The sequence below is a fragment of the Myxocyprinus asiaticus genome, chromosome 1, assembly GCF_019703515.2.
Source record: "Myxocyprinus asiaticus isolate MX2 ecotype Aquarium Trade chromosome 1, UBuf_Myxa_2, whole genome shotgun sequence".
NCBI classification, from domain to species: domain Eukaryota; kingdom Metazoa; phylum Chordata; class Actinopteri; order Cypriniformes; family Catostomidae; genus Myxocyprinus; species Myxocyprinus asiaticus.
In genome coordinates, this window is record NC_059344.1 from 52,257,753 (window position 1) to 52,276,288 (window position 18,536).

The window sequence follows — 18,536 nt, forward strand, 5'->3', positions numbered from 1 at the left end:
ATCAACAAAGGCCACTATGAAGCAATGCTACAGTGGAAAACAAGATCACACCAAGGGGTGATACAATGAGAAATTTAATATTCTTTTCCATGATCTTTGGAAATGAGAGTTTAGTGTAGTATGAAAGCATAGTGTAGTATACTGTAACTTTCAAAAATGAAGCTGCAAACACAGCTTATTCCAAACGTCCACAAAATAACGATGTCAAATGAATACATTAACACAAGACTGCCCATGTTTATCCATAAACAACAACTATTGGGTCATCAGAAACTTGAGCTATCTAGTCATAGCGACTTAACAGTTTGTGTAGCACATTATGAACAAACTATCTGACAAACAAAAAGAGTTGATTCTCAAATCAACTGCAAAGTCTTTAAAGGTGCTAAAAATTCAGAAGAAAATTCAGGGTCAGGAAGAGGATGGAAAATGGTCATAAACTAAATTATGTCTGTTTTAGGTGGGGGAAAAAATGACTAACATTATACATTTTTATTATATTTACATTTATTATATGTCCGCTGTAATGTGTGGGTGGCAGAAGGGATACAAGCAATGCAAAAAAAAAAAAAAAAACTAACAAGTCCAAAGAAGAATGATGCTGGTGACATTTCCCCTTTCAAACGCCTGTAACGGGATCAATAGAGGAAAAGGAAGTGGTGTCAGAATTGTTTTAATCTGTTTTTCTGCATGTTATCCATTTTTGCTTCCTTCCCTCTATCCTTCCGCTCCTTTCACTGCTGTCTGTTCCATGACAGCACACAAGGAAAAGTTCCTCTATGACTCAAGGTCGATGAAGGATGTTAGTCAAGACAACCTATGAACTCGCATGACATTTTGCATTCTACATTTCATCTGCTGGTGGTTAATTTTGCTTACAGTTTGTATATGTACAAAGTGATTAATCTCTTATCCTACACAGATGAGCACAAAGGTGACCTATATTTCATTACCATGAACACAGAGTTGTGGTCTGTGTTTACAGAGGATGCACTTTACATGATTTTGATGGTATTTGAGAACTGTCTGATAGACCGCCACAGTCCCCAGTGCTCACTTAAACGGATTGCTTAGCCAAAAATTTAAATGTTCTTATCATTTACTCACCCTATCATGTTGGTTTATACCCATATAACTTACTTTCTTCCTTGGAACACAAAAGATGACGCAAGGCAGAATGCTAGTCTTAAGCTCAGTTACAGTGTACTTCAGTTACAATCCTGCGCACAGGATGTGTGACACAAATTTTATCATAAGCTGTGTGCCTGATCACTGAAAGCATGCGGCCTTACTTTTCAGAAGGCAACAGTTCAAAAAGGTAATGGGCAGGGTGAGTGCGGTCCAGAGTGATTTTTCCAGCCTTTTTCCTCACTCTGGAAGAGTATAGTTCTTGAAGGAGGGGCAAGGGGCAACCAATAATCCTCTCAGCAGTCCGAACTGTCCTTTGTAGTCTTCTGATGTCTGATTTCATAGCTGAACCAAACCAGACAGTTATTGAAGTGCAAAGGACAGACTCAATGACTGCTGAGTAGAACTGTATCAGCAGCGCCTGTGACAGGTTGAATTTCCTCAACTGGCAATGTGAGTCTCACACTTCAGGTACTGTGAGATGGTAGTGCCCAGGAACCTGAATGACTCCACTGCTGCCACAGTGCTGTTTAGAATGGTGAGGGGGGGTCAGTGTTGGGGTGTTTCACCTATAGTCCACAATGATCTCCACCGTTTGAGCGTGTTCAGCTCAAGGTTGTTTTGACTGCACCAGACATCCAGCTGTTCAACCTCCCTTCTGTATGCAGACTTATCGTCATCTCAGATGAGGCCGATGACAGTGGTGTCGTCTGCAAACTTCAGGAGCTTGACAAAGGGGTCCTTGGTGATGCAGTCATTGGTGTAGAGGGAGAAGAGTAGTGGGGAGAGCACACATCCCTGGTGGGCACCAGTGCTGATTGTACAGGTGCTAGAAGTGAGTTTCCCCTGTCTCACAAGCTGCTGCCTATCTGTCAGAAAGCTGGTAATCCACTGACAGATAGACATGGGAACAGAGAGTTGGTGTAATTTATTCTGTAGTAAAGCTGGGATGATGGTGTTGAAAAGCTAAACTGAAGTCCACAAAAAGGACCCTTGCATATGTCCCTGGTCTGTCCAGATGTTGCAGGATATAATGCAACCCCATGTTGACTGCATCATCCACAGACCTGTTTGCTCGATAAGCAAATTGAAGGGGTTCTAGAAAGGGTCCAGTGATGTTCTTCAGGTGGGCCAACACCAGTCTCTCAAATGATTTCATGATCACAGACGTCAGGGCGACAGGTCTGTAGTCATTAAGTCCTGTGATTTTTGGTTTCTTTGGGACAGGAATAACGATTGAGTATTTGAAACAGCATGGGACTTCACACAGCTCCAGAAGATCTGTGTCAAGATGGGGGCCAGCTGGTTAGCACAGGATTGAAGACACGCTGGTGAGATGCCATCTGGGCCTGAAGCTTTCCTCGTCTTTTGTTTCTGAAAGACCCGGCTCACATCATCTTCACAGATCTTAAGTGCAGGTTGAGTAGCAGAAGGGGGGAGGAGGGGGGTTGCAGGAGGTGTTGGTGTTTGTGTGAAGTGAAGGTCAGAGCAGGTGTGGGGTGTGATATTGGGCCTTTCAAATCTGCAGTAGAACACATTCGTCAGCCAGTTGTTGGTCCACCACAGGGTTGGGGGTAGAAGTCCTGTAATTTGTGAGTTGTTTCATGCCACTCCACACTGATGCAGGGTCGTTAGCTGAAAACTTGTAGGTAATTTGAAAGCGAAGAGCGCGAGATCTTGCTGATGAGTCGGCTGTCATCACTGCTGGTATTGCCATTGAGAAAGAGATCCTTATGGATTTAAAAACACAAGATGTTCTGCATGATCATGCGAGTGATTAATTAAACAGGAAAAGAGGACTGAAAATCAGTCCTCTTTTCCTGTTTAATTAATCACTCGCATGATCATGCAGAACATCTTGTGTTTTTAAATCCATAAGGATCTCCAATTTGCTTTACCATAAAGATTACCAATTTGCTTTGGTAAATGCTTTTGTATTGTTATAGCAACATCAGGAGTTTTCGAAGTGTAAATTAGGCTGCTTGAGCATTCAGTGTTGGATCAAGTTTTAAAAAATAACCGTGTACCCTGACAAAACAAATTATTGCAAGCAAAATTTAAATTGTAAATATTATTAGAGAGCTTTTTTTTTGGTATTAGACCTCCTTGGTTCTGGCTTTCATGCATGGATGTGTTTTCAAAATGTCAGTTGGTATTATTAGTTGACTGCCACGTAATATATGATGGGCATACGGCGTCTTATTCATTGTGAAACTGTGTTTTCTTAATGGCATGAATCGCACTGAAGGCCTAGACTTAAAATGCACATTTGAAGGACCGCGGTTCAAGACCAGCCATGAACTCAAGCTGACATATGACACGACAGAGTCTTACATGCAACAGGAAATGACGTGGTTGCTTAAGAAAATTTTATTTTCATTTCACTTCTGCATTTTAAAACACTACAGGTTAAGTTTAGGCGTTGATTAGATAAGGATGTCTTTTTTAATGTCTCATTTATATTTGAAAACACTATTGGTTATGTTCAGGCAAAAGTTTTAGGTTAGGGAGGTATGTTTTTAAAAAAAATATTCACCTTATAATCTTGTCTGCATATGACACCATTTCTCTGGCTTTTGGTGCCCCCCACTGGACATTTCACTGGAAACCTGCAGCCAAACGTGTAATACAGAACATAAATTTTGAATAGCAAAAATGTTGTCATGGTCACATAAATTTCATGAGACCATGCTGGACGCTAAGCATTCGTGTCAAAACCAAAGTATACTTTGGGTTTTAGTGCAAATAATTTCAGGCGCATGAACATTCTGCACAGTTAGAAAATCGGATTGCATGCATTCAGTGCTCAAGCACTCTGCTGATGATGAAATTTGTGTCACGCATCCTGTACACAAACACCAAGCTTCTGACCGAAGTATACTTTGGGCTTTAGTCACCATTCATTCCATTGCATCTTTTTTTCCTTTAAATTAATGTGTGACTGAGGTTGTTAGTCCCTAACATTCCCTAACAGAAAGCCATACAGGTTTGGAACGACATGAGGGTGAGTAAATAACAGAATTTTCCTTTTTGAGTGAACTATCCCTTTAAATGTATCCTGAGGTCATTAGCCCTGCAAAACTCCCAAAGAGAGGTGCTGACGAGCTAAGTGTCTTTATGAAGTAGTAAAAGATGAAGTATTGCCACCCTCTTTTCCAAAAGGAAGTGTGAATGATGTAATGGTTTCATCAGCCAGAGCAGCAGGGAGGGTTTTTCTTACATCAATATGGAGTACATCAGTCCTCAGTGGGGATTTTAATTTAGACACTGCAGGCGGCCACACATTTCAATGCAACAGAATGGATGTGCCTGGAGCTACAGTATATTTTCAGACAAGGAAAATTAGCATTGACCACTAGCACTAATACAAAAAAGGACACATTTTGAATGATCGGAACTGCGTTTTTGAAAGAAGGCTTTTGGGTCAGCTGACGGAACTGCCCCTTGGCCTATTGGGCCTTGCCGATACATATTACGTTAATTGATTATGGACATATATAAAACTCAACATTAAATGAATTTTTTTTTTTTTTTTAAAGTCTGAAAACACAAACAAAAGCATGTTGCTAAAAATAAAATTGATACATTTTTAGTGTGGCGGCCAACTATTGGTCTAAGCGGGCCAGCGGGAAAAAAAAATATTTTGAGACTTGATGAATTTATTCTCTCTCTTTTTTCCAAACGGCCTGGGAAAAGCAAATGTATAAGCCATTAAATGTGAAAATCCCAAAAATCTGTGCATCATTCAACTCCAAAGTGCTGCCTAATGACTAGAGAGAAAAAAATTAAAGATGAAGCTATGCAAAGGAAATGTCTTTAGTGTTTTTGTGGACTTCCCCAGACAGTCCCATGACAGCATGAATGACAGCTGAGCATTTTTCCCCTTCTCTCTGACAAACCACAAGCCGCAGTGACAGTAACGGGAACTGAGAATCCTTGACCAACTGAAATCAGACGGGGGAATATGTAAAGCCTGAAGCAACAAATGCACACCAACACGAACAGCAAACAACCTTAAAATGCCTCTGACACAGTATCATTAACAGCAGACTACATAGCGGATTGTCCTAATAAAACAGTGTTTCTCAACTGGTGGGTTGCAGCCAAAATATGGATTACAGGTCTGTTCTGATTTGGTCGTGGGCAGCAGCTAAAAAACAATGCTAAATGCAAATAGTAGAATGCAACTAACCATGGAGTGGTGGTGGTGTAGTGGGCTAAAGCAAATAACTGGTAATCAGAAGGTTGCTGGTTCAATCCCCACGCCACCACAATTGTGTCCTTGAGCAAGACACTTAACTCCAGGTTGCTCCAGGGGGATTGTCCCTGTAATAAGTGCACTGTAAGTCGCTTTGGATAAAAGCGTCTGCCAAATGCGTAAATGTAAACCATATAATCGTCCATAAGAATAACCTAATGAATAGGTTTATAAACTTTTGAAATGGAGGTTCAAATGCTTTCCCTATGTCTTTTGTTGTTCACATCAATAATTCTGCATATAATTAGGCCTATGTAGTTCATTGCAATACTAACAAATTTCAAAGTTTCGTTTCCAAGGGCATTTTTGTTTAGTTTTTTACTCTTTATGTCTAATGTAAAACCTGGGTCCTGAAGAAAAACCAGTTGAGAACTACCATTATAAAACATGATTTTTTTCTAAAATGAATGTTGAAAGCAGATTTTGTCACAGGCAACAGTTACTGTAGAAAAAAAAAATCTTCTTACGCACACCTTCAAAGAAACAATCATGCACGTTTGCATTGTCAGATTCTGGAGGCACTTTTTACAAGCATCACACTAACAGCCCAACAATACTGAGAAATGCTATAAAAATGAAAACTGCTATATTTTTTATAAATGTATAAGTTTACTAGAGGCATTTAATTTCTCAGTTTTATTTCACTTTTCAGTTTTATTTTACCACTTTGTGACAATCTATTTTACTGGCTAACTGCACTCAACTCACGAACACACATGTAAAAGAAGCGACCAAGATGAACGTGCTCCAGCAATCACATTTTAATTTAAAATATGATGTTAAAACCATGTTTCTCAAGAGCATTTGCCTGGATTTCACCTCTTCCCCATTTTCCTATGAACATATATCAATCTACATCAGCATTTTCTACAAATATAAATAGGGCTACTCGTTGCACAATAGCTTTTGTCTCTTCACACATATTTCTCAACACAACTTTGGTCAAATGTGAGCGGCAGGGTAACTTAGAGGGGGGCCGCACATCGGACACGTCTAGTGGATGACATGGCGCGATCTAAAATTCAAAACAATTAATTTCTATGAAGGTACGCACAGCTGTGACTCCAGAGGAAGCTAAACAGAGCACAACTGCAGTTTTCCATTTAATTCAACCCAAATCATTATCAAATGACATAGATTAATTACTCTAGCCATCACTGGATGATATATTGTATCTTCAGTAAAAGTTATATCACACCCTTGTGGTCTCACAAAGCTATTACGCCAGACTAAATTAAACAAAACACCAACTGACAGTGAATTGGAAAGCACATAAATTAGCTTCTAATGTAAACGTTAATATATGCTACTGTTAATATATCAATGCCTCAAAGTATCAAGAATATAACGTGTCGATCATTAATCGATGTATTGATATTTTATGACATTCCTAATACAGATCAGTGATAAATAACATATACTGGTCGACCAGTACACAGACAAATACTTAGTATTCCCAAAAAAGCATGAGATCAGTTTGGGGTCTGAATGATGCATCCATGGCGCACTTCAAAAAACAGAGGGGAAAAATTAAATAGAAATTAACATCCCAAAAAAGAAAAGGAGTCCAGCATATGACTGATAAGAGAGTGTAAAAGTGTCTCACTATCTTGCAATCATCTCCCTAAAGTAACAACCACCAGCAATTGCACAACAGTATAGCCTCAGGACCGCAGGCTTTGACGTCATCAAAAACAGACAGGAGAGGATTTAAAATGAAGATACATTTCAGTGCCTTTGGCGTTCTCTAACTGAGCTTTGCACTTTTACCATTACTTTATGCTGTGTATGCATGCACATAACTCAGTAAAATATTGCTATGTCGGGCTGCTCAAACAAAAAGAGCAATGTTATGAAAGTGCCACAGTGCCAGTGATTTCACTTATCAGCAAGTCAACCTACATACTTATTAGGCTTACTTCTAGAAAGTATTTATTTAGCAGAAAAAAAAATGCACCCTTCACCTTTAACACAATGGACTTCTTTCTTTCTGAAAAGCTTACAACCACTAACCTAACCACAGTGATTCATCTTTTTCATTTAATTTATTCTATGTGTGGGTGTGTAAGTGTGTGTCTCCTGTCTACACTGATGTGCCTGCAAGGCAGACAGATAGATTTCTGAGATCTGAACCCCGCGACTACATTTACAGTGTCTGCTTATTAAGAAATCCCATCTTCCTGAAGTAACAGTAACAATAGTCACACCACACCACTGAACAACCTCAGTGTGCCGACAGGACCAGAGGCAAACAACCTTATCTATAGAGCTCTGACACACAATATTATAACCAAAGCAGTTGCTGTGCCATAATGTGCAAATGAAATCAAAAACCTGGCAATAAATTAAAAGTTAACATCCAATCCCATCTCATTGTAATTCAATTGAACAAGTATTCCAGATTTTTTTGATGCTGCATGCTCAATTACCTATTACTAGGGCTGAAGCATTATGCCAGTGGTGTACCACAGTCCAAAGGCAAACCATTAGTCCCAATCAGCACCGCGTGTTCTGAATCATATCCATTCAGTGTCTGTGAGTTGCTATGCCCATTCCTACTAAGGGTGCTTCCTCTATGAAGATCAGCTTCCAGCCTGTTAGAACATATGGATTAATTTTCCCGTTTCAAGCGGCACCACCCATTACTTCATTTAGAATTAATGTACTGTTAAGTGAGTCAGCCATGGGCTTGCAGTTAGTTAACGCTCAATTGAGGCTTTGATTTCCTTTCTACCAAAATACAAGTCATACATGATAAAGAGAACTGAAAGATATTAACTAGTAGAAGTCCTCTGCATCAAGATAGCAGCTACCTCAAATGACAAAGTTACATTGACTTTTGACTGCAGGTAACAGAGAGCCGAGGGCATTTCTAAATTAATTAGTGTCTTCTTCAAATAGTAAAATACATGGCTGCAAGATTATGACAAAAATCACAACTGTCCATAATGGGCTATCCCGTGATTTCGTAAATTACTTTGTCTAGGGCAACAAAAAGCCATATTCTCTGGGGGTGGGGGAAACATTTATTCTGTTACAAATTGTGATTCTTGAGACAAATGATTTTTAAATGGTCTCCCTGGTGAAAAATCAATTTAGTCTCTTTAATTCTTTAAGTTTAGTCCTTTAATGCACTGCTGCTACAGCCATTAAAGCACCACTTGTGTACAAACTCATCGTATTCAACAATACATTTTAAGACAGTCACTGTCGGATATCAAATCCATGTGAGAAATGTTACTGTTATTATACATTATCCACATGTTTATTTGCAAGGCATTCTGGGAAGTATTTTTCAGGAGTCATTCTGCAGATTCTGTCTGACACTGCCTAAATAATACGTAGTAAAAAAAGGCTCATCAAGCATTATATTAATTATATTGCAAGCTAGAAGTGCCTCTAGCAAATCCAAAATAATTACAAATTATTACTGTCGATGCTTTTCCCTTCAGAGCTTTTCAGATGTTTCTTCATCATTCATATTCATGTGCCACCATGAACAGATGAAACCAGACAGATTTTCGCTAATGATGGGGTCTATAGATTAATTTAACCACCTCTGATTTGCCACTGCATTCAAGCCCTCTTGATCACATGGGAAGTTTGCATGTTGTTTCAGAGAGTTCCTGTACCCTAGGATCGGCCGCATTATGCCAGCTCACCGGGTAAAAGCACTATCTCCTATCAGACATGTTTGCATCAGATCCAGCAGGTTTACCTTCCCCTGTGGGGCGAAAGCAGTGTGGGGTACCCAGTTTCAGGTCCCATATTGAAACCAGGATGTAATCACGTTCGCATAATCAGTGATGAGCGAGATTTAGAGCTTGAATTGTTATCTCGAACTTTACATTTTTACTCCTCTGATGGTTAGGTTTAGTTTTGGGGTTTATAAAATATGAATTCCTCTTTTACAGCCTGTACAGCTGAAAATAACTCGCACCACCACACGCTCCATCCTCTGTTCTAATGTAATAAATGTTAATATATTATTATGTTAATATATCGATGCCTAAAAAAACGTATCAAGAAAATGACGTGTCGATCAATAATTGATGTACCAATATTTTATGACATTCCTAATACAGATCAGCATTGGTCACTGATAAAAACATATACTGGTCGACCAGTACGCAGACAAATACAGATCTTATCCCAAAAAAGGCATAAGATCAGTTTGAGGTCTGAATGATGCGTCCATGATGCACTTCAAAAGAACAGAGGGGAAAAAACAAAATAGACATAAACATCCCAAAAAAGAAAAGGAGTCCAGCATATGACTTATAAGAGAGTGTAAAAGTGTCTCACTATCTTGCAATCATCTCCCTAAAGTAACAACCACCAGCAATTGCTCAACAGTATAGCCTCAGTGCCACAGGCTTTGACATCTTCAAAAACAGACAGGAGAGGATTTAAAGTGAAGATACCATTTCAACAGCTTTGGCAATCTCTAACTGAGCTTTGCACTTTTACCATTACTTTATGCTGTGTATGGATGCGCATAGCTCATTAAAATATTGCTATGTCAGGCCGTTTAAATAGGGCTGGGTGATAAAACGATCTTGGTATTTAATGCGATAGTAAAAGCATGATATCGATGATAAGCTTTTGAGTAATTTTCAATATTTAGCCAATGTTCTACATCTAGACGATCAGGTGTGTCGCTAAAAATGCAAGCAGTCTGGCTTTCTCAGACTGTGTGAAGATGCTAATATTAGCTGCCTTGTTAGATAAGGCTACGCTGGTCAACGCGGTCCAGAACCCGGGTTGATTCCATCTGAACCGCAAGACTTCATAACAGTTGCGACTCACCGACAAGCACTATCTCCTATCAGACATGTTTGCATCGACTCCAGCATGTTTACCTTCCCCTGCGGGGTGAAAGGAAGTGTGTTGTGTCAGCAACGTGGGATACCTGGGAACAGATCCCATGCTGAAACCAGGAAGTGATCACATTTGCATAATCAGTGATGAGCGAGATTTAGAGCTTGCATTTTTATCTCGAACATTACATTTTTACTCCACTGACGGTTAGGTTTAGTTTTGGGGTTTGGGTCAGGGGTACAGTTTATAAAATATGCATTTCTCTTTTGCAGCCTGTACAATTGAAAACAACTCACACTACCACTCGCTCAATTACACTTGGAACATGGAACTCACATGTGCTCACATGTCCAACACTTAAAACTTTCGTCACTGGGGGAAGTGTTGCACATTTTGGTAAGCACAGACCAATTTAGCTAAAGAAAATCAACCTACTGATTCTTAAACTGTAAGTTGTCCTGTGGCAGACAGGTCTGGCTTAACTACAACCAGGTTTTGAGAAAACTGCAGTAACCACAAAATCCACACTAAAATCAAGTAACTGTTTTGTTGGTGTAGTCACTGTTGTTACAGCCTATGTATAGCAGTATTGTTGTCATAAAAAATGATAAACACTGACTTCATTTCTTTTATTAACAATGCATCCCTTTACATTCAGTATGAACGAACTGTGAACAAAACATGGAATATCCATAAAATTAAATAAACAGTTCTCTATCTAAACACAGTTTAGTAATCACAATCCTTCAGTTTCTTTCTTTAGAACCTTTTAGCAAAGAAATGGCTTTAAAGCATCTCCTATTCACTTTTCCACCTGTTTGCTCTGTGATTAGAAGTCTGACCTGCTTGAAACTTATCTGATGAGTCGTCAGATGTGTGCACTGTCCCGATGAGCGAAAGACCGGCAATGAGCAACAGCCAAAAAAAATATAGAGAAAGCAGGAGTGAAAGGAACTGGGAAGCAGGAGACAAAAAATAATTAGAAAATACAAACATTGCTGACTTCTCCCGAACCGCTGTCTCATCATTTTTCAAAAAGAGACTTCAGTCAAGGACAAAAGGTTGTGTACTGGTTGAAAGGTTGATACTGATCGCACACTACACAGACTGCGATAAGCCATTTAGTGTGCGCTTGGCGTCAGTGTATGTATGTGCATTTCTTCCATGTCACTCTGTCTCTAACGCACTGCCGCGGTTTTAATTGAAATTAGAATCGATTCAGAATTGTTGAGAATCGATCCAGAATCATTGTAGAAAGAAACGCGATGCATCGGTGAATCGATTTTTTTCTCCCACCCCTAGTAAAAAGAACATTTTGACACAACAGGAGTAGAATTAAATGGAATGCTGAAATCAATACTTTTCAAGATTAAATAATTGCAGAAACCGTAATTGTAATCTTGATTATTCATTTGATCAGTTGTGCTACTCTTGTACAAATACAACAAGGATTCTGAAAAGCTCCAGTGGTGTGGCATCGCAGTGAAGGGAGAGGCCTGAGCTGTGCCAAACTTATCGGCCCAGAAGCCAACCATCAAATTAGTGAGGATACTAGACTCTGCAGAAACATTCTCACAACCTTCCCTGTTTGCCAAGCCTCGAGGAAATCTGGATTGCACAAATAAAGAGAAAGAACTGCAGAAGAAATCCAAGACTAAACGAGTGAGACAGTAAATGACAGAAAAGGGGAAGGGCGTATAAAAGGGATAACAGTGGTAAAATTGAATGACTGAGCCAAAGCCGGCCATATGCTTTCCTTTAAGCACACCATATGTACAGGAATAAAGTGCCTTTTTTATACTGGACCTGTACACATGGTTAATTCTATTTTGACTGGGCAAGTCTGGCTCACAGAGGGAAACAGGGTTTCCTGCACAGCTTTTCAGAATTTAGAGCAACCAGGCAAAACATTTTTTTGTGTTTAATAAAAACAGTACTGTTTTAGAAGTAGTAAGGACCAATTATTGGGGTGAAACTGTATAATATCAATTTGACAGCGCTTGTGGGCGATCTGTCCTCTGTTTGAAAGAATCCTGAGCTCACTTTTTTGAGATTGCAGCTGTTCTGAGAGAAAGAATGTCTGAAACTGTCACACTAATTGATAAATATCCTCACTGCATCACTCCTGTCAAAACTTCAAGATGTTACATAATAAAAATAATGCCGGTTTTGCCTTGCACTACCGCAATTGAGATCAAATCATACACAGGGCCCTATTTTAAGAGAAGGGTGCTATTGAGATGTGGCCCTAATGCCTGCCCTTAAATGCCCCTGCCAATAGCACCAGGGAGAGGCATTTTGGAAGAGGGACAGAGGAGGGCAGCTCTGGTTTGGTTGTTGGGTTGGGCTGAGTTGGGTTGCCTCGGGCAAGGCGCATATGGTTGAGCTCTCAACGGCAGCTTTTTCTTTGACATGAGGATATTTTAATGACAGGGAAAGAGTCAAAGAAAACTTTCGCCCTTTCTCTTGTTCTGACCACTTCCAAGATCAAGCAGAGTCCGTAGAAGCTCCATATGGGTCTTTCTGGAGAGCCGTTTTGCAGTTGGCAGTTCGCCTAAAACAATCGTTCAAGCTTATGCGCACACATATACACATTCATCTCTGCATGAGTACACTTTTGGTTCATCCTAGACACAGTAGAAGGAAAAAAACAACATCCCCTTAAATGTCTGGCAGAGTAGGCAAAGAGTCTTGTTTGCCTCATGCTGTAACCAGAGCTAAACCACACAAGGGAGAAGAATGACTTTGACGTCCTATTGGTATTGGGCCACTTTTCACTAGGCACACAGTGCAGGTTCTTTGACTGGCAGTTTTATGCTGGTGTTTACATCCAGGAAGTGAGCCTTTCTTGGTTCTATTATGGAATAATCTCGATCCAGCACCACCTTTCATCAACACCATATAATGTACTCATCACTTAGAGGAAGCTTTTCAGCCAAAGCAATGTCAAGTACGCTAACTGCAGGCACCTGAACCCCTTGGAGGTTAAGTGCCTACCTCCAAGATACAAATAAATTACAGGCCCTAAAAAGCTTTCTAATAGACATGTTTCCTTAACCTAGGACTGAACTCGCAACTTTTGTATTCACACTCCTGATCATTAATCACTGGGCGAAAAGTTTCCCTTTTAAAACATGGTAAAATCTAAGTGCCAATTCTTCAGCATAAAATAATTTGTGTGGATTTTGACCAGTGGAAAGTGGAGAAGATTAAGAACAGAAGACATGAAATTAAAATAAGTCTGCCTCTGTAACTAAGAGACCAATCCAAATTTGAAATCTTTGTTCTTTCCAGCACTGTCTCAAATTGAGTCATAATAATTAGTACGAGATGGTGAAATCATGTTTAATCATATGAGTTGGCTCATTCAAAGATGTATGAATTTTACTCCCATTGAGAAAAATAAACAAGCCAACAAACAATGTTATAACGATTTCTCCTAAGTTTAACCATTAACCCAAACCCTTAACCGTGATTTAAATAGGAAAAAAACTTTTGTGTACCATGGAAGAAACACAACATAAGGGCTTGTAGATGAGGAAAGCATATTACCGGTCATATACATCAGTTTTTCGTATGTGGCCGATCCGGCGGTACTGAAACTTTAAGAAAAAATATGCCAATTTCCTGTGTGATCATGTTGAAATTTGATGATTGTATTGTATCGATTTGAAATTCAGTTTGTTGACTGGTTGGTCTCTATGAGTATAAAAGTCATACCTTTTTGTACGAGCGAAGTCGTACAATATCTTAGGATGTCAGCATCTCATATTAATTATTACGGGTTGTCATGAGACTGTTGGTTTTTGTCATTACCTTGCGCCATGAGGGTTGTTTTAAGATGGTATATCACAGTAAAAAGAAGTTAAACTTTCAAAAAATAACTAAAAACCTTTTTATTCTGTTCCATTCCACTGTGCTTGGTTGTTTTGAACACGTGAGAACACGTTGTGCATGGACAGCATATGATTGTTCAGCGTCATGTCTAGGGCCTAAACCCTGACCCTTATTGTTTTATAAATAAAGTATATATAGCTCTTGTAGATCTTTTTAGGCGTGCAATTGAATTATTTAAAAGAACAATAATTACATCTACAACAATTACAATAATTACAATTAATTACAATCACATTTAATTACCTTATTACCTTGTAATTTCTTTATTCCACTACTACAAAGATCTTCTCTTTCGGTCAGAAGTATAGTCTACTACGGCTACTAATAGAGTCAAGGTCTGTGGAGCACAGCTAGACCAGCATCTCTTTTGTACAAAGACATCTATTAGGTTGCTGCTAAGCACTGTTCCTCAGGGAGTCGACTGCACAGGAACAACACACATTAAGGTCTGCATGACCTTGCGAAAGTCAAATGGGCAAAAGGAAATGCATTGTACTTACTGTAAGTTCAAGAGGTCATACTCATTTTAGACGGCTGCTTCCAGGAGCCACCTATCCGTTAAAAGACATTGCTCGGATAGACGTGACGCCATGCGAGAAGCAGATGTGTGAATCACGAGCTCTGCGCACTTGCTAGTTTTTAAATTATTTTCATGTTATAACCAGTGAGATTCGATACACCCAGTTACATATTTGCACTTTGAGGCAATCATGGCAAAGAAGTCAAAATCCTCAGACTCTGGAGACATTAAAAGACACTTACGTGTTCAAGCTGAGACCTCTGATGGGCCTGCGAGCCGGGGACTCGAGTTGGAAAGCACGTCAGGAGAAGATAATCAGCGTCAACTGTCCAACATCTCGGTGATGCTGATGAAGGTTGTTGCTGACTTGGAGGATCTCGCTGTAATACGTCGATCGATTATGGCAATGGAAGCAAAGTTCTTTGAGTTGGTCACAAGAGTGACAGATGTTGAAAGAAGAATCAATTATCTGGAGTCTTCGGAAAGGGAATTATCCGCTAATCCGTCCACGTCCAAAACAGACTTGGAATGCATTTTGGAAAAACTTGAATATCTTGAAAATATGAGCCGAAGGAACAATATACAAATTGTTGGAATTCCTGAGCATGAAGAGGGCAGAGATATGGTGAAACTCCTGGACGAGCTCTTCCCAAGTCTGCTCGACATAACAGGCCATAAACTGGAAATCGAACGAGCTCACAGAGTCCTGGCTCGCAGCTCTGCTGAGGGAGACAGGCCCAAATCAATTCTGGCCAAATTTCTGAGATCATCCGATAAAGATTTCATGTTGCGCCAGGCGAGGACCAAAGGAAAACTTTATTGGAAGAATCACAATATTTTCTTGTTCCCGGATTTTTACATCAACAGAAGATCGCTTTTGCACTGATGTTTCCGGCCAAACTGAGAATAGACACCAAGGATGGCAGCAAAGTATTTTTATGCCCCAAAAAGGCACTGGCCTTCATACAATCTATGGGGGAGTAAACCATCGGGCTTTTCCTATGTGAGTGGACTGACTCGCTGTTTAGTGTCTTAACTGTTTAAGGAAGGTGGGCGCCATTTTTTGTTTCTTTTTGCGTTGGCTCCGCCTAGCGGCTGGAGTTTGTTTTTGTGGCATGACATTCCAAGAAACTTTAGCACTGACAGAAGATAGTTTTTAGTTCCTGGCCATACTGAGAATGCACACTATGGATGACAGCAAAATATCTACATGCTCACATAAAGGATGTCTTTTATAAAGTTGACGGACTGAGTAAGTCATGGTGTATTTTTTTTACACGGCCTGCGAGTGAATTTGACTTGCTCAATACACACTTGATCATCTGAGGAACCGGGATGCCATTTTTGGTTTTTTTCTAACTGGTTCCGCCTAGCGGCTGGAGTTTGTTTTGTGGAATAACACTGCTTCAGGACAGTGTTGTGGATGAATCTGTTCGTTCTTTGTGCTTATGCCTCCTGTTGGCCGGAGTTTGTTTTTGTGGAGTATTTTTAAGGGACATTGGAATGATTACCTCATCTGCTGCACTCATAACAGCTGGCTCACTGAACAATTGTTTGTCTGTCTGAGGAAACTGAATGGCTTTATATCGGCTGGAATTTGTTTTGTGAAGGAACACACCTCAAGACAGTTCTGTGAATGAATCTACACATTCTTTGTGTTTATTCTGCCTGTTGGCTGGGGCCTGTTTTACAAAGTATTTTCTGTTATGTAATTTTGCCTCAAATTTGTGTAGAAACCCCAGGCTTGAGCAATCCGACGGCAAAGTTGTCGCGGGGGTTCTCACATGCGTACATGGACCTTCTGAGTTTAGAGGGATTAACGCCGGTTGGTGCTGTCGGTTAATGTGCACGTTTTTCTTTTTTCTGTTTGTTTTGTTCAGGGGGAAGTTCGGGGTTTGATTGTTGCATTAATGGGGAATGTGGTCTGTGTAATCTTGCTTTTGACACACAATTTTTTATTATATCAATATGTCAAATGTTAATGTGAATGGATTCTCTCCCTCTACATGGAATGTGAATGGGTTGGGGCACCCCATAAAAAGAAGGAAGGCTATCTCTTTTCTTAAGCATAAGAAATATGATATAGTCTTTCTTTAAGAACCTGCTTTCAGCAGGAAGCTGAAAAATTTGGGAAGATATGGGGTGGGCATGTTTTCTTTTGTGCTGGCTCGAGTAAGAGTAGGGGAGTCATTACATTGATAAGTAAACAAATTTCTCAAACAGATTAATGATAAATTAGGAAGAGTCATTATTGTTTTAGCAGACATTCGGGGGCAAAGATTGATTTTGGCTAATATTTACGCACCTAACGTTGATGATCAGGGCTTTTTTATAGATCTTGAAGGGATGTTGCAAGGCGCTGGCACCTCTCATGATATAATATTGGGAGCAGACTTTCATTTATTGATGGACTCAGTCCTTGATCATAGTGAAGCAAAAGTGTGTAAGCCCTCTAGAGCAACACTGACGCATCACAGGATGTGTAAAAATCTTGGTCTTGTAGATATTTGGTGACTTTTGAACCCATCTGGTAGGTACTATACATTTTATTCATCAGTCCATAAGATTTATTCTAGAATAGATTTTTTTTTTTATATCTAAGTCACTCATTTCATCTGTTGTTGATTGCTCAATTGGAAACATTTTAGTCTCAGATCATGTCCTGGTGAGCTTGGAGGTGTTGCCACACATAGAGAAAAATAAATCATATAGTTGGTGCTTTAATGTATCCCTTTTACAAAATCCTGATTTCCAACAAATGTTAAAGACTGAAATCAATGTTTACATGGAGACCAACTGGTCCTCAGTATCCTCTGTGGGCATGGATTGGGTGGCACTTAAGGCTGTTCTTAGGGGTCAGATCATACAGTATGCCTCATTCATCAAAAAATCTAAAGCATGAGAACTTGTGGAGTTGTAAGGGAATATTAAAAGTGCAAAAGCAGAGCTGAAGCACCGAATGTCGTCTGATGGCCTCAGAGAATTGACTGAAATATAGATATATTACTATTTTGTCACGGAAGGTGGAGTTCTGGTTATTCAGGGCAAGACAGTCATACTTTGAGTCGGGGGACAAAGCAGGGAAGCTTTTGGCTAGACATATAAAGCAGAGAGATTCTTTTTCTACCATTCCCTCAGTAAAATCTGGTGGTGGTGAAATTTTTACCTCGGCCATTGATATTAAGAATGCTTTTAAAGAATTCTATCTTGATCTCTATAGTTCCACGTCTTCTACTGATGAAGATATTAGAAACTTTGTGGAACCATTAGAACTCCCTAAATTGACGACTGAGCAAAAAATTTCTCTTGATTCCGAGATAACCTTGGAGGAGCTTGATGAGGTAATTAAGGCCCTGCCTACAGGCAAGGCTCCCGGGCCAGACTCTTTGCCACTGAATTTTTTAGATCTTATGCTACAGAATTGGCTCCACTTTTGTTAGAAGTTTATACAGAATCATTAAAGAATAGAAAGCTTCCCCCAACCATGACACAAGCCCGGATCAGTCTGATTCTTAAAAAGGACAAAGATCAAAGCGAATGTAAGAGTTACCGTCCAATTTCCCTGATCCAGCTAGATGTAAAAATTTTGGCAAACATTTTGGCTAACCGATTAAGTTATGACATCTCTTATACATACAGATCAGGTGGGGTTTATTCAGGGCTATAGCTCTTCTGATAACATCAGGCATCTAATCAATATCATGTGGTCAGTGGCGAATGATCAGTCTCCGATCGCTGCCATCTCATCCGAAAAGGCGTTTGATATGGTAGAATAGGATTATCTTTTTAAGATTTTGGAAATATATGGGTTCGGGAATACTTTTATTGGATGGATTAAGTTACTTTATAGACACCCAGTAGTGGCGGTACAAACAAATGGCTTAATTTCAGATTATTTTACTCTGGATGGGG

The 18,536-nt window shown here is 39.6% G+C and overlaps 1 protein-coding gene across 6 annotated transcripts in view; it reads right to left on the reverse strand.

The window, feature by feature from the left end:
- Positions 1–18,536, reverse strand: part of LOC127448272 (recombining binding protein suppressor of hairless-like) — an 86,107-nt gene that overhangs the window by 43,862 nt on the left and 23,709 nt on the right. Inside the window, exon 1 of one of the 6 annotated variants that reach the window (XM_051710716.1) lies at positions 3,665–3,680. The exons of the other annotated variants lie outside the window; for them this stretch is intronic. The gene's annotated coding sequence lies outside the window, so the exon portion shown is untranslated. Of the gene's footprint in view, positions 1–3,664; positions 3,681–18,536 lie in introns of those variants that run through there. 6 annotated transcript variants of the gene reach the window in all.